Genomic DNA, 16,073 nt, shown 5'->3' with positions numbered 1-16,073 from the left:
CATTGGTGCCATCCCGCTATTCGGGGCTGTGTCTTATATATGCCATTATATGCCCGTCAGAAAAAACAAGTGTCCCGATTTTGCACACATGCTATCTGGGCCCCCTAAACATTACGTACACACCCTTTTCCGCTGCTGAAAAATAGGAACCGCAACCCTGAGTTCAGGGGGCAGGAATCAGCCAAGAAACAGGAACAGGAAGGTAAGACGTGCACCAGTTCACCTCTCGCTCCGACCACGATGTGAGCCGGGGAACAATCTTTGGATTCCCTCCCGGGGGGTTTCTGTGCTCACCGCTTTTGCTGAGAACCAGCACACTTGTGCTGCTGAGAGTCCCTCCTTTGTCCAGGGTGAGTCTGGGAAGTGCCTGTGAGGCTGTGATCAGCCAGACCTTGCGTAGCCAGAGCAGGTGCATTTGCTTCCATCGCCTGGAACCAGAGCGACGTCTGCACCACCAGGAAAAAGTTCTTCACTTATCACTCTTATCTTAGACCATTGGTGGGAGCCCTTTGCCACTCCTAGTGCTTCTCAAGGTTTGCAAGCTCACCCCAGAGTGAGGCACTGCACAGACCCTGACCAGAAGAGGGGCCCCCCATGTGCTGGGTGTTGCTATGATGACCAGATGGCAAGTGTGGAAATTCAGTATGTGTGTGGAGGGGTACTAAGTACCGATATAAGTCAAAGCTCTGAATAGTGGGACGGTCCCAATAATATCTGGGACCCTAGGTGCTGAGTGAGTTTAGATGCCTCTAGGGTTTGGAGGCAGCTGAGTGGGGGTTTTGTGCCTGATTTTGGGGCCTGATTTTGGGATTCAGGCACCTGACTACCTCTGATGTACCTAAGTCCCTTTGCTCTAGCCCCAGGAGACCAGCCTAACCAGGGGCTTTGTTCTGGGGCCTTTAAGTTTTGGATATGAGCTGAGGTGAGGACCTTATGACCTGTTCATCATTACTCCACTCCGGAAGCTGAATTACAGGGGGACATGTTGGTTTGTTGGTACGTGTTGGTCCTCCCTTGCCCCGGGCTGTGAAAACGACCCTATTACTGCCCCAATCGGCAGAGATTAAAGCGTGTCACACTTGGAGCACCATGCCTGGCCACAAGGGGGTGCACAGAGATGGCTCACACCTTACTCCGGAGAGGGAACCCCGTCTCTCAGAAATTGCAAGCAATTATACCCTCTACGGTTGGTAACACCGCCCTCGCCCATGTCCAAAGTCCAATCCCCTAATTTGAGTAGGGGTCTCTGCTCTTTTCCATTGGACAGTTCTGTTGCTGAGTGGACAGTCCATTGTCGGGTGCTGGATTTGCTCCGGGAGACAGTTAGTTCTACTCCTTGCATTTTTCTTTATTTTCAATGATAACGGGCAGTTTCAACTGGTTTTGCAGCTGCTTTTTTAGCCTTCCTTTCAGGGCAGCTTGACCTTGGCCTAAGGCTTCAACTACTTTAATTACTTATGCTAAACTAGTAACTTATGCTAAATTATAAGAACAAACTTATTAAACATTCATATAAAATAGCATATAAGCCCTTTCTTATAACAGTCCCCCCTTTGATTTTGTAGGCATCCCTGCCTACTTATTCTACAATTTATTTTGCATAAGCATTTTGCGATAGCCTTGAAAAGAATGGATTAACATATTCTGCAAAAGCTCCCTAATACATGACACTGCATAGCATAATATTATTAGTACAATTAATACAGGAAGGAGAATCTTAAGTAGTAAACTGAATAAACTACTAAGGCATGATGATAAACCTCACCCCGAAAATAGAGTTTGCAACCAATCACTTTCAGGAGCGGTGTAGGCAGCTTGTGCCCCGACTTGGGCATGGGTCTCTGCCCGTACCACTTCCTTATAGACTTTATAGCTATTATTATTTACATACACATAACAACGGGACCCAATGAGAGCGCAGACCGCTCCCTGGGATGCTAAAAGGTAGTCTAAGCCCTGGTCTACACTAGGACTTTAGGTCGAATTTAGCAGCATTAAATCGATGTAAACCTGCACCTGTCCACACGATGAAGCCCTTTATTTCGACTTAAAGGGCTCTTAAAATCGATTTCCTTACTCCACTCCGACAAGTGGATTAGCGCTTAAATCGGCCTTGCCGGGTCGAATTTGGGGTACTGTGGACACAATTCGACGGTATTGGCCTCCGGGAGCTATCCCAGAGTGCTCCACTGTGACTGCTCTGGACAGCACTCTCAACTCAGATTCACGATTGTTTGCCGTTGCTCTGACGCAGGGAGGGGCGACTGACAACACGGCTTACAGGGTTGGCTTACAGGGAGCTAAAATCAACAAAGGGGGGGGCTTTACATCAAGGAGTATTTCAGGCAGGACTTCACGGAGGGTTCCAATAAGAAATGGTGCACCTAAGTTATTGTTCTTATTGGAACAAGGAGGTTAGTCTGGCCTCTGTTTGATACATGGCTAGATTTACCTCGCTGCACCTTCTCTGTGAGTGACTGCAGTGTGACCTAGAGGAATGAGTCCCCTAGACAGGGGGCGGGGTGGGTTTGCAAATGAGTACAAAACAAATCTGGTCTATTTCTTGTTTTGATACACTCCATCTATCTTTTACATCTTTGGCTGGCAGCAGACGGTGCAGAAGGACTGCATGCCATCCACATCTCATGGCTGTTCGTCAGATGATGGTACAATAGGACTGCTAGCCATCCTCATCTCTTGCCTGCCCGGCAGAAGATGATGCAATAGGACTGCTAGCAATCCGTATCACCTGCCTGCTCGCCATAAGATGGTTCAATAGGACTGACTGCAGGACTAAAGAGAATGACTTGATCAAGTCACTCCAAATTTAGTCCCTGCGCCCATGTCTGCCCAGGCGCTCCTGATCAACCTCACACAGGCGACCAGGAGCACCTTGGACATGACGATGACAGCTACCAGTCCTATTGCACCGTCTGCTGCCACAAGACAATGGGTTGCTGCTGCTGTGTAGCAATGCAGTACCACGTCTGCCAGCACCCCAGGAGACATACGGTGACGGTTACCTGAGCAGGCTCCATGCTTGCCGTGGTATGGCGTCTGCACAGGTAACTCAGGAAAAAAGGCGCGAAACAATTGTCTGCCCTTGCTTTCACGGAGGGAGGGAGGGAACGGGGGCCTGACGATATGTACCCAGAACCACCCGCGACAATGTTTTAGCCCCATCAGGCATTGGGATCTCAACCCAGAATTCCAATGGGCAGCGGAGACTGCGGGAACTGTGGGATAGCTACCCACAGTGCAACACTCCGGAAGTCGACTCTAGCCTCAGTACTGTGGAAGCACTCCGCCGAGTTAATGCACTTAATGCACTTAGAGCATTTTCTGTGGGGACACACACACTCGAATATATAAAACCGATTTCTAAAAAACCGACTTCTATAAATTCGACCTAATTTCGTAGTGTAGACATACCCTTAGGCCAACCTGTTTTGGAGGGAATACGTTCTGAGTTGTTGCACTTTCTTATTTAATGTTTTTACCGCTGATTCCAAACCACTAATTGAGTCTTTTAACTCCAAGGCAACCTTTTTAAGTACCATTTGAAGTCTCACGGTGTAACGGCCTATGCATGTCATGGCTGGCCCTGTTAGTAGTGGTACTATCCCCAGAATGGAACACCCTATGAGCTTCCCTGTCGTGAGGGGATTCTTTGCGTTGCCCTCCAACGCAGCATTTAGCCGTTGAAGAGTTTCCCCCCGTGATTCAATAGGGGTATTCCGGATGTTTCTAATTTTGCCTTTAGGTAATGTAGTAGTAACATAAAGATGGGGAATTCCATGGGCTATATAACAGCTACCAGTCCAGTTAGCTGGTAACACTTTATAAGCTTTCCGGCCACACCCAAAATAATGACCCTGTAGGGCCCAATAAGGACTGGTTCTCAGGGAAATTCCTTCAGTGTTTAATGCTGCTTTTCCAAACAGCTTATATGCTCCCAATGGGGCTTCCCATCCTCCTTGTTGACTACGGGTAGGGGTGTTTTTGGTTGTACCATTTAAATTACACTCTTTATAGGGACTACTACAAACCCACCATTGGCCTGATATATCAGAGACATTAACCAAACGACAAGTTATACCTGTCCGACTCCCTATTGTGGAGAGGTCATTTGTAAGAGTCTCTTTGAAAGGGGAAGAATCACTACTCCCACATTGCCAGCCTCCTCCCTCGGTCTTTATTTAATACCCATTTGCCCACTGAGTGATAATACAAGAACTCTTCCCTACAGGACGCGCATACTGGTCAGATTGATTCCAAGTAAAACAAAATACTCCCTTAGTTAGTATTGCAATTGAATACTCCCGATCCTGATAGGTGGCTTGCTGTAAAGATGTTTTATCCCAAAAGGGTGAGTCTGTTTGATTAAGAGGGATAGGTACCCCTACCAACGGGACCCCCTGACCCAAATATGTGGGAGTATGAATACAAATCCAACACTGCGTTCGATTTACACCCTGTTTTATGGCGCGGGTTAAATTCAAAAAGCTATTGCCCTCCCATCCTTGTACTGGACTTGGGAATAGGGAGAGGACCCCCCAGGCAAACCATACCAATGTCGGCACCCTCCTCTATACCATACAAAAAATAACACTACCAATGTAAGTCCAATAAACAGGAACACAAGAAGTCCTGGTGGGCTGTAAAGGTTCCAATAGCTGGAAATCTCAGTCCATGGGTTGGTCGTGGCGTTCATTCCTGAAGTGGCTTGTCCGATGGCTTGTCTGGGTCAGGTGCGGGTCCCAGCGCCAACTTAATGTAGCTATGATGGATCCAGGAACCTTTACCTGCAAAGGAGTGGTGGCAGATGGTGGGAGTAATGTTCGTGGCTGTAAGGTGTTTTTGGTATTCATTATCCGGAAAACAATTAGGGAGGACAGTGCATTCTGATGGTACTTGCCCACAAGCACAGATTCCAGCTCCTGGAATAAACTCACCCCACCACTTCACTCCACATTCGCAAGAATACATCCCGCAGCTCCCTCCCTGCCAGTGTACAATGCTCCGTCTTTGCCACCAAGGCCAATTCTTAATGTCTTTTTCAGTCAGGAATCCTTGGATCGTGGTGGCTTCAGCAGAGCAGGCGTTCCTTCTTCTCTCTTGGAACAGGCATGGTTTTGCATTATACAGGGGAGAGGTTACTAGCACGTCACCCTGTAGTGCTTTGGTTTCTTTAGCAAATACTGAATGCAGATTAGCTCTGTCAGTGGACAAGGGAGACGTTACTAGCACTTCACCTTGTCCTTTCCCCTGCTGTCCAAAAGGAGGAAAGAAAAAACCCAGAAGGAGGGACAGGCTGATCGGTAGTCGAAGTGAAGTCATCTCGAGGCGGAGGGGTCTTTTTGCAGTAAGAAGCATGGGTCCAGGCAGTCAGTCCTTGGCACTTCACAGCGGTGTTGGTAGTTAGCAGGACTTAATAAGGGCCTTTCCAGCGTCCGGCCAAAGTAGCCTTTTGTTGATGGACCTTTATGTAGACCCAGTCACCTGGTTTTAACAAATGGCAGGTTTGCTCAGGATCCTTGGAGCAGGACTTCTTTCACCTGTAAATACAGAGACCTAACACATTTCATTACTGTCTGGCAGTGTTTTGCAGATTTCACAGGTGCTTGGGCACATTCAAGCCCCCCTCTTTCTTGGCTGTCAGCCAAATCCTAGCTGTGAGTAGTGTCCTTGGGCAGGCCAGCGTCTTATCTTTGGACCGAGCCTGCCAGCTACAGAGTCGAGTTAACTCGTCCTCCATTCTTTTTCTTCTCCCCTTCTTGGCTTCTATTAACCTGCAAAGGAAACTTTCACTTTCCACTCACACACCTTTGTTCAAAAATGAACACATATACATTGCCCATTATACAGCACTTTAGTCTTATTGTTCAATGTATGCCACATACACCCTTCTAGGAAAATGACTTTATTACGGAGCTTTGGAGCAACAAGCCAGGACAAGCACACCCACTTTTGAGGAATCCACTTGGTACAACCTCTGATGTTCAATAGCTTTCCTTCCTCCCCAGCCCTCTGGCTAGAAATTTGAGGTAGCCAGAAGCATCCCATGTGTAATATGGGGAGTGGGTTAACCTTTCATGTCCTTGCTTCCAAAGCCTGTTGGTGTGCGAATTTTAACAACAATTTTTTCAATTAAAAGATCTGGCCAATGAAATTTCTTTTTCTTACTTAAGCAAATGTATTAAACTTTAGTATGTTACATTTTCCTGATATTATCCAAACACTTTGTATTCCAAGTTGAATAAAACAAGTATCTGCATTTTGATTTAACCCTTCTATTTAGTTTTAAACTAAACTGTCCTATGAAAAATTAAACACAGCAATTCTGGCCACAAGACAAACACAAGACAGAACATAGAACATAGAACATAATTCCTATTGTGCCAGTAAATTCATGATATGTTGAATTGCTTTTCAGCTGGCATTAGTTTTCTCTGATTTTCTGAAAGACAAAAAGAACACAGATCTACCCCTTCTGGGCAGTCAGTCATTCCTTAAAATATTTCCTTTTTATACAAATACCCTTGTTAATTGCAGGCAAAACAGAGGAATTACTCTTGTATTTGTTTTATAGGCAGCCCAGGTTTTAGTGGCTTTTACCTTATCAGTTAGGTAATTTACATTAAAACAAATGCTTTCCGGCTTGCTTTTGGATCCACAACTTAAAGATTCTTACTTTAAAAAGGGCACAATAAACTTTACCAGACTTTTGATTGACTTTTACTCTTAACTCCTGCTGTCAAACACACAGCGACCTGAAAAGAAAGACACCACCTATTGTAGCCCCTAGGAGCCTAATAAGATATTAATTAAGTGGCACTGTATAATTGCATTCCTTTGGACAAGGGCCCAATGGCTGCAAAGAAACCAAGAATTCTTTTTCTTTCTAGTATTTCACAGAGTTCAACTGATTAATTCCCTCCAGCAACTACAGAGTTAACTTCTCACTTTCCTTTCTTAAATCACTTGCTTATCTCCCAAAACTACACCCAATCAACTCAGATTTTACCATTCCAAGCATTATTCCGGGATTTACATTTCCCATTCCTGTAATTATTTACTCCTCTTTTTTTCACTATGCCCTCCAAGTTTCCAATCTGTTTTCCAATCTCTCTATCTGTTGCCTGCCCGCTTGGGCCCGATCCTGTTTTTCTCTCTGAACTGTCCCTTCCATGCGCACCAGCTTTGTCCCACTACCAATTTAACAAGGAGGGTGGGCTTCTTAACTAGCCCCCAGCCCTACTGGTCTCTTCTCTTAAATATTCTCACTCACAAGGGCTACCCGAGTCCTCCCCCGTGAGGCTTGTCACCTGGACAGAACTTGGCAGTTTAACTATTTAATTTCCTCTTATGGCAGACACACTGTTGTTATGGCATATGCTGAGCACAAATGGTTAAATTTTGACAAGTCTCTGAAGGATTGGTACTTGCTTAGCCAGTGCTTCCTTTTCTGCCTGGAAGTCCTGTCTTAAGGCTTGCAACTGGTCCTGGGCATAGGTCAGAAAGCCTAGGGTAAGCCGGAGGAGGGGCAGAAGCAGGCATAGCACAGAGCGGGGCTGGAGACCCCTGAGATGAATAAGAAAAGGAGGAGGAAAGAGGATGTCCTTTCGCAGCGCATAAGCCCAGTTGTCCCATACATACCAATAATCCATCTGGGCTGGAGCTTTGTCCTCCAGCCTTTTCCTATGTGCTGTTAATTTTTCCCCAGCAAAAGACCCATCTGGTGGCCATTCGAAAGATGTTTGAGTTGTTAGTGCTGGCCACTCAACCTTGCACAAGATTACAGCTTTCTTTTTACCTAACCCATGGGTACCAGAAATATTCTCCCAATTCTTGAGAATTTCAGTCCCCTTACTTACACTCTGCCTAGAACCCATAATGGGCTACCAAAAGGACACCAAATGTGCCACCTTATCGCCTAAGCGACGGCTCACACCCCCGCTCCTCGGAGTTCTCAAAGGTGAACTCACCCTGTGCCGGCTGGAGCTGTCCAAGAGGAGGAGTGTAGTCTCGCTTGTTGGGGTGAGCCTAGAGTCCCTTCGTGGTCGCCAAAACTGTTACGAATTACACCTGATAGGTCACGCACAAGAACTGCTACGAATTATACCTGATAGGTCACGCACAGTTCGAGTCTAGGCTGAGTCACACGAACAAAGTCCACAATTGCAGAGTTTCCAGAGACACTAAGTTTATTACGCTCGAGTGTGGTGCCCCCCTGCTAGTCAGGAGGGGACCCCAAATGCAGGTTATACAAAGATTACATACCTTTTAGCAAAGCATGTTGCCCTCGTGCATCGGAAACCTTAGCCAATAGACAAACCCTTCCCTTATCTACCACCTATCCCTGCTAGGTACATTCCCCGTGCTAAACCATTACATCAACTACAGCAATGCATCAGTAGACTTTCTTATCAGGATGGGAGGCTCACATTGAGGCCAGGAGGCAGGGAGTTAGGAACAGACAAAGAACAGAAACCGGGAGTCGAGACAGGCTGGAAACAAGGCGGGGGGGGTCACAGGAATGCAGTATCTAAGGAACACTCCTCCTGGTGCATGATGTACTTGCTTTTAAACAATGGTGGGCCCGAAACCAAAATGGAGTCACATATGCTAACTTTTCCTTAACAGGGGCAGCAGGGGTAGATCAGGCTGGCTGGGCTGAGGGGCCAATTGGGGCGGGGGGGAAGGGGCGGGAGATGAGTCTGGCTGGGCCGTGGGATGCAGCTACCCACGTGGCAATGGGCTGGAGAAGCTAGGCTGCAGGAGGGAGGAGTTGGATGGAGGCCCCTGGCAGTCAGTCTGTGTGCACAGGGCTGGCATACCCAGCTGCTGGTCCAGCGTCTCTGTAACTAGTTCCCTGAGTAAAGAGCCCGTGCAGTGTTAGGGACACTGTGTCCTTGTGTTATCAGCTTACAGTTCATGAACCAGGCAGGGAGAGGATGGACAAACTGGGCCAGTGGGCCGACCAGTGGGCCAGTGGGGAAGGGAGAGGCCAGGCTGACTGGATTGAGGGCTGCTACATTTCTAGCAGCCAGGCCTGCCCTACCCTGTGGCTAGGGTCTCTGCTCCTCTCGCTGCATGTGTGTGTGTGTGTTTGTGTTTGGGTGGGGCTGAGGGTGGGTATGTAGATGGGTGTGTGTGTACTGGTGTGTGGCACACGTGGATGGGGATGTCTGGGTGTGTGTCTAGATGGGTATGTGGGTGTTAACCTCGCATCATTCCTTCCTCCACAACCATAACGACACCCCACATGGGAGCAGGGCTCTATGGATAACAGCAGGGAATGAGCAGCCATTGGCACATCCTGTGGCCTGGTGGAGTCACCAACCGTTAGCCCATTGCCCAATCCCGGGTTGGGAAACTTCCCCTGTGTGTGCAGGGTTTTCCCCACCGTCCCGGGGAGAGCAGCCTGCCCCAGACCACAGGCAGGGATCCAGCAACGTCCCAACGACCAACTGAGCCCCGGCGAGCCACAGGGCTGGGCAATGCAGGACCGGGGAGGGATAGCTCAGTGGTTTGAGCACTGGCCTGCTAAACCCAGGGTTGTGAGTTCAATCCTTGAGGGGGCCATTTAGGGATCTGGGGCAAAAATTGCAGATTGGTCCTGCTTTGAGCAGGGGGTTGGACTAGATGACCTCCTGAGGTCCCTTCCAATCCTGATATTCTATGATTCTATGACAGGTCCTCGGGCCTTGCTCCCTTCCTGGGATGGGCTGGGTCTGGTCCAGGCTGATGGAGTTGGGGGCAGCCCCGTTAGGGCCAGATCTGGGCCTGCCCTGGGACTGGGAGGTGTCAAAGCCCTGAGCCCGTGAGCACCGGGGGACACTGCACGGTGAATGGGACAGGGCCCTCATAGCCAGTGCCAGTGGAGAGAAGTGGCTGGGAACCAGCCCCTGGACTCAGACCCTCCCCTGTCATTGTCTGTGGGGTCTGGGATGGTCAGGGGGAAAACCAGAAGAAACAGAGTGTCAGACTGGACGGTTTATCCACCCAGCCTGGTCTGCCCCAGATCCCCCTGGGCCCAGCCTGCCCGGCCTGCACCAGAGACTCCTGGGCCAAGCCAGCATGTCCCACCCTGGATTCCCCTGGCCCAGCCAGACTGGCCTGTCCTGGATCCCCCTTTGGCCCAGCCAGCCCAGTCCTCCTGCTCCAACAGGACACATCAGGGGATCAGATGGTGACAAGGTCAGATGGTGAGAAAGGCCCAGATCAGACAGACACAGGGACCAATGTACCCCCGACCACAGAGTGACACAAACACAATGAGAGCACACACACACACACACACACACACAGACACGTGCATTCATACATGCATACACACGTGCTTTGCAAACGTGCACACACACACACACATGTACCCTGCACAGATATACACACTGCTCACAGATATACACACAACACATACAGACTTGTCAGACAAACACACTCCTACACACTGCAGGGAGCATGACAGAAACCCAGAAGAGATGCCAAGAAGCCGCAGGCAGTTCCTAGTCATTCATGTTCCCTCCAGCCCTTGCCCTAACCCCAGGTCCTGGGGCTCAGAGGGCACTGGGGGGTAGGACCTGTCTCCCACTGGCTCCACTGGGCATGGGTGTCTCCAGCAGCCAGGCCTGCCCATCCCCTGGCTGGGTTGCTGCCCCTTGCTATGCCCAGGGACCGGAGCAAGGACCTGGGCAGGGACTGATTGGGGCAGGGGATTTTGGTTATGGGGTACCCAGGGCACCCAATAAGGGGATTAACCTGTAGCAGGGTAGATTCACTGGGGAACCTGGGTCAGAACTCCTGGTTCCATCCCCAGTCTGGGAGGGGAGTGGGATCTAGTGGGTTAGAGCAGTGGGGGCTCAGAGTCAGGACTCCAGGGTTCCATTCCCATCCTTGGGGAAACACTGGGCTGAGGATCACAGGGGGAGGTGCAACAGGCACTGGGGCTGGGGGGTTCTCAGTGTCTTAGCGTCCTGCCCTGTGCCCGCTTCCTCCCTAACTCCCTGCCCCACCTGGAGAAGGAGACTCAGGGACACTCATCTCTGACAGGAGCCCCAGGATTTGGGTGAGCTGAGAATGGAGCCCAGTTAGGGGGGAAATGCAGAGGAAGGGTCACTGCGGATTGACCTGCGGGGGGCTGGAAGCAGAAGCGGACCCTGACTCACTGCACTCAGGGGGTGACTCTGGATTGATCCCCAGGGCAGCTGAGACCACATTCTTGGCAAGAGGGTGAAAGGCAGAGTGGAGAATAGCTGGAACTTGGACTCCTGGGTTCTATCCCAGGTTCCGGCAGAGGAGTGGGGTCTAGTGCTTTGAGGAGGGTGGCGGGGGGCTGGGAGTCAGGACATTGGATGCATTATAGACAAAGCAGTAATGCTAACAGTTCAGTTTGTGGCTGGATGCTCTGCTAGGCGTGGTTCTCCACAGGGGTTTAGGAGCCCTGGGTTTCATTCCCTGCTTTTTAGGATGAGGATTTCCAAGGGCCCCCCCTCCACCCCCACCCCACATGCAGGCCAAATCCTGGGGTGTGTCCATGGGAGTTGGCCCCCCAGAGGGAGCTGAAGAACTTACTGGAACTTCTCTCTGCTCAGTTTCCACACCTGTAACAGGGGGAGAAGAAACTTTTCCTTCCCTGCTTCCTGTGTAGGGCGAGCTCTGCCTGCATTTCACTCTGTGTCTGGGACACTCAAAGCTGAAAAAAGAAAAGTACTCCTTTTCTTTTTGCGAATACAGACTAACACGGCTGCTACTCCGAAACCTGTCAAAGCTGAAAGGGGCCCTGATCTCAGTCAGGGTCTGTGCAGCACCTGGCACAATGGGGCCCTGATCTCGAATGGGGTAATGAGGCTTTAGGGGTAGAATGGGCTGGCAGGGGGAGGGGTTGAGGCCTAGGAGGTTCCATGGAGGAGGCAGATCCCCACCATCCTGTCTCCATCCATCTCCCCCCTCTCCCCAGTGCAGGTCCATCCAGTGACAGACACGGCAATGGGCCTGAGGGGACCCCACTGCTTGCTATTCCTGACCGTCCTCCTGCTGGCCGCTTGCCTGGCCCACTTCAGACTGCCCAACAGCATCCAGTGGTTTGTGAGAGAACATGTTGATTTCCCCAAGACCAGCACCACTAATGACCATCGCTACTGCACCCTCATTATGCCGCGCTGGAACCTGACCACTCCCTTCTGCAAACCCTCCCACACGTTCATCCACGCCCCTGCCAGCCAGCTCCAGGCCATCTGCGGCCATGGTGGGACATGTGACAGATGCTACCACTGTGACAGTAAGGCAGCCTTCCGCCTCACCACCTACTGGGTGGAGCCCGGCTCCCACCCGGGCGCTGTACATACCAAGGCAGAGCCCACACCAACAGGATCAGCCTGACCTGCAGCCAGGGAAGGCACATGCACTTTGAGAGAGTCCGGTAGAGCCCAGGTGCTGGCCATGCGCAGGGGGTCCCCTGCTGCCCCTTTTGCTCCTGGGAAGCCTTCTGTTCTTCGGGCTCTCCTGTCCCATCCCTGCTCCTCCTGGGCAGCACCCACGATGAGTGTCCACAGGGACATTCAGCATCTCCCCTAATCCCACAGGCCGGCAGCTTGGGGCCTGCGAAGGGTGGGGGTTCCCATGCTGGGTGCCCAGTTTCCATCCACACGAGTGAAAATCCGGACACCCAGCCCCCCTGACTGGCACTGGGACTCTCAGCCCAAGCCCAGAGCCCACCTCACTGGGTGCCCATCATACAGTACAGCTGCCCCCTCCCACCCTGCATCCAGGGGGTATCAGGGGCAGGTTGTGGGGAGAAGATTGTCCCAGGCGGGGCCCTGGAAGCTCTCACTGAGTTTTGTTTCCTTGCTGCTTCTTCCAATAAAACACTTTCCTGCCAATGCAGAACGAGTTGGTGTGTTTGGAGGTTTGGTGGCATTTTCAGGCTCTCAATGCGGCCTGTTTGCCTTGCTGAGCCTGACGCTGAGCTGTGGGGTGTGGAGTGACAAGGAAAAACTCCAGGAAGAAACAAAACCCGCAGGGGGAGGGGTGCCCTGTTTAGGGTACGGACAATGTGGTCAGGGGGTGTCATGGGGGGACTGAGACGCACTCTGATCCTACCCAGGGGGGACACACCTCAGCTTGGCCTGTCTCTGAAAGGAGGGTCCCAGCCAGCTTGGCTGGAGATCACTACAAAGGCTGCGGGTGGGCAAACTTCATCAGCCCGGAACGTGTCCTCTTAGCTCGCTCTCGGCTCTACCAGGTGGACTCTGGGTTTAGTTCCCATGTAGCCATTTGCTGCCAGTATTTTCCCTTGTGAGTTCACCAATGACTGTTAAATAAATTTCCCCTGGATTTCAGTGCACCCCAGGCCGGTGCTGTGCGTCCAGGGGGGTGGTGACTGGAGAGCAACCTGGGGAGCTGGGGCCCCGTCCCTCTGCCAGCAGCGAGTCTGTGAATGCCGTGTGTGCCGGGGCTGGGCACCGCAGGGGGATGCTCAGGGGTTGGCATGTGCCTGTTGCTCCAGAAGAATGGCCATCCCGGGTCAGACCAATGGGCCAGTGGCCTGTCTCTGAGAGCGGCCGGTACCAGTGATCCATCCCCTGCCAGCCAGGCCCCATCTTCTGGCTTCTGCTCACCTGCGGAGGGCGCCCGCGTATGCCGAGAGGGTCAGGTTTGTGTTGCTTGTGACCGGTGGAGTTGGGGACCTGCCCCCAGCTGGCACAGACATTCCCAATAAGGGCAGGCGGTGGCTCATGGCCCTGGGCACCCTGAAAAGGCATCACCCCCGGGTATGGGGCAAAGAGGGAACAGAGGTGCACACAGCACCTGGCATAAGTAGGGAATGGGGGACCCTGGTGTGGGAAGGGGGCAATGGGGGGGCACATGGAGACCCTGGAAGGGAAGAGATTGGGGGGAGATGTGAGGAGCCCCTGGAGGGTAAGGGCTCCAGGATTGTGAAAGCTTCCCTTGTGTGTGCGGGGTTTTCCCAGCCGTCATGGTGACAGCAGCCTGCCCCAGACCACAGAGTGCTAGAGGGGATCCTGTCCGACACCTGCGACATCCCAACCGACACCCGAGGAGCCAGTGCGGAATGGACACTCGGGCGTCGCCCCCTGCCTGGGATGGGATGGGGCCAGTCCAGGCTGACGGGGTCATGGGCAGCCCCCATAGGGCCAGATCTGGGCCTGCCCTGGGACTGTGGGGGTGTCAAAGCCCCAAGCCTGTGAGCACCAGGGGACACTCCAGGGGGAATGGGACAGGATCCGGCACAGAGGGTCCTGGCAGGACCCCATGGCTGGTGCCAGTGAAGAAGGGTGGCTGGGAACAGGCCCTGGAGCCAGCCCCTCCCCGCTCGTTATATGCGGGGTCCGGGTTGTTCAGGGGGAGAAGACAGAAGAAACAGAGAGAGAGTCAGACTGGACAATGTATCTAGCCATCCTGGTCTGTCCCAGATCCCTCCTTGGCCCAGCCAACCTGGCCTGCCCCAGATCCCCTCTGGGCCCAGTCAGCCTGGGTTCCCCTACTGCAACAGGACACATCAGGGGATCAGATGGCGACATGTTCAGCTGGTGAGAAAGCCCCAGATCAGCCCCTGGCACAGAGTGACAGAGTGACACACAAACACTGACAACACACTGACTCGGACACACACACACCCCAAGTACACATGCATACTAGGGTTGCCAAATTTCTACTTGCACAAAACTGAACACCCTTTCCTCGCCCCCTGCCCTGCCCCTTCTCCAAGACCCCGCCCCCACTCACTCCATCCCCCCTCCCCCCGTCGCTCACTCTCCCCACCCTCACTCACTTGCTCATTTTCACTGGGCTGGCTCAGGGGGCTGGGGTGTGGGAGGGGATGAGGGCTCTGGCTGGGGTTTCGGGCTCTGGGGTGGGACCAGAAATCAGGGGTTCAGGGTGCAGGATGGGGCTCTGGGGCCAGTGGAGAAGGGTGGCTAGGAACTGGCCCTGGAGCCAGCTCCTCCCCAGTTGTTCTATGCGGGGTCCGGGTTGTTCAGGGGGAGAAGACAGAGAAGAAACAGAGAGTCAGACTGGACAATGTATCCAGCCACCCTGGTCTGTCCCAGATCCCTCCTGGGGCAGGGAGTGTGGGGGAGGGGTGAGGGATCAAGCGGGGGGTGTGGGCTCCTATGTGGGGCCGGTGATGAGGGATTTGGGGTACAGGAGGGGGATCAGGGCTGGGGCAGGGGTGCAGCAGAGGGAGTGAGGGCTCTGGCTGGGGATGCAGGCTCTGGGGTGGGGCTGGGGATGAGAGGTTTGGGGTGTAGAAGGGTGCTCTGGGCTGGGACTGAGGCTTTTGGAGGGTGAGAGGGGAATTGGGGCTGTGGCAGGAGGTTGGGGTGCAGGAGGGGCTCAGGGGGGCAGGCTGAGGGTGGCACTTACCTCAAGGAGCTCCCGGAAGCAGCAGCATGTCCCCTTTCTGGCTCCTATGTGGAGGCATAGTCAGGCAGCTCTGTGTGCTGCCCTGTCTGAAGGTGCCACTGCCGCATCTCCCATTGGCCCTGGTTCCCAGGAGTCGTCTCTCCTGGGCGTGGTTCCTGGCCAATGTGAGCTGAGGGGGCGGTGCTTGGGCAGGGGCAGTGTGAGGAGCCCCCGGGCTGCCCGTACCCGTACGAGCCGGAGGGGAGACATGCTGGCTGCTTCCTGGGAGCCACATGGCAGGGAGGCTAGCAGGGAGACTGCCAGCCCCACTGTGCGGCACTGCCAACCAGACAGTCAACAGCCTGGTCAGCAGACACCCGGACACCCTAATGTATACACATGCACTTTGCACGCACAAACACACACTGCACAGACACACTCCTGGTCATACACACACTGGTTCGGTCTCTCTTTCTCTTGCTCTCTCTCTCACACACACTGCAGGGCTGGGAGACACACCCAGGAGAGACGACTGAGCCCCACATCTCCTCCAGCCCTCGCCCTTCCCACAGGCCCTGGGGCTGAGGTGGCACCGGGAAGGCAGGGCTGGCTCCTTCTGGCTCTGCTGGGTATGGGTGTCTCTAGCAGCCAGGACTGCCCCTCCCCTGGCTGGGTCGCTGCCCCTCTTGATGCCCAGGGACTTT

The 16,073-nt window shown here is 52.7% G+C and overlaps 1 protein-coding gene across 4 annotated transcripts in view; it reads right to left on the bottom strand.

Annotated features, from left to right (window-relative positions):
- The window catches only part of LOC141997900 (ribonuclease-like), a 32,887-nt gene extending 17,359 nt beyond the window's left edge, over positions 1 to 15,528 (bottom strand). Inside the window, exons 1-2 of one of the 4 annotated variants that reach the window (XR_012641774.1) lie at positions 15,391 to 15,525; positions 1,338 to 5,558 (exon numbers count right to left, since the gene is read on the bottom strand). The gene's annotated coding sequence lies outside the window, so the exon portion shown is untranslated. Of the gene's footprint in view, positions 1 to 1,337; positions 5,559 to 7,988; positions 8,193 to 15,390 lie in introns of those variants that run through there. The other 3 variants (XM_074970481.1, XM_074970480.1, XM_074970482.1) reach the window with 3 other exon arrangements.
- Positions 15,529 to 16,073: the final 545 nt, after the last annotated feature.

Source organism: Natator depressus, chromosome 13 (genome assembly GCF_965152275.1).
Source record: "Natator depressus isolate rNatDep1 chromosome 13, rNatDep2.hap1, whole genome shotgun sequence".
Taxonomy (NCBI): domain Eukaryota; kingdom Metazoa; phylum Chordata; order Testudines; family Cheloniidae; genus Natator; species Natator depressus.
This window is presented reverse-complemented; position numbering and strand designations above follow the sequence as displayed.